This window comes from Sciurus carolinensis, chromosome 11 (genome assembly GCF_902686445.1).
Source record: "Sciurus carolinensis chromosome 11, mSciCar1.2, whole genome shotgun sequence".
Taxonomy (NCBI): Eukaryota; Metazoa; Chordata; class Mammalia; order Rodentia; family Sciuridae; genus Sciurus; species Sciurus carolinensis.
In genome coordinates, this window is record NC_062223.1 from 19,095,843 (window position 1) to 19,096,757 (window position 915).

The following is a 915-nucleotide window of genomic DNA, read 5'->3' on the forward strand; positions in this document are numbered from 1 at the left end:
GCCTGAGACAAATTCTGTCGATAATTTTCCAAAATAAGTTAAGACAACACACAATTTGAGTTGTCAAAAACAGTAGTTTAAAAAAATGTGAGTTACAAAATGTAGTCTGATAGTTATTTTACATATGCATATTTAACTCTTCAATGTAAGGATAAAATTAGTCACAATCTCACATATGTGGTGAGATAATACTTCTAAAACTCTGTGAAAGTCAATGTGTATAAATATTGTGAATTTCTTGAGTGCTTCATATGCAAGAATTGGTGGGTAAGAGTTATCATGTAGTACCTAAGATCATCACAATCACACTGTAAAAGAGTAGTTTCTACTTTCCGAAAATGAGAATGTTAAGGCTAAGAAGTATGCTACTTGTTCAAATTCATACCAAGTGTCAGAACCAATTTTTTTTTCCACTTGTGTTTGATTCCCAAGTCTATCTCCTTCTTTATCTGACTTCTACATATACTCTTTCCCCCAGATCCTGCCATGTGATCTATGCCTCGACACCCAAGAACAAACTTAATAGATTGTGGCACATATTGTTGATATCATCTGTCCTCACACATGGTCCTTTTATTAAAGTTGCATAAGAGGAAGGAGCGTAACTGGTCACATTTACATCATGCACACTGATAGTATTTTGCTGAGATGCATAAGTACTCATGTGTGAATTAAAGATGAGGGAACCCGTGTAACAGTTGGACTACAATTATATCATGATGTAAAGAATTTTGATGTTTAATTTTAAGAATAAAAAAAAGTATAGTTAGAACATTGTGTTGCATAATCAAGAGTGGACAGAATCCCATGCCAAGTGGAGGTAATGACACTAACTCGGAGCATGGAAAGCCGAAGATTGACAGCACAATGCTGGTCATTGAGAAACTGGTCCTGGGAGTGTTTTCAGGCTCTTGT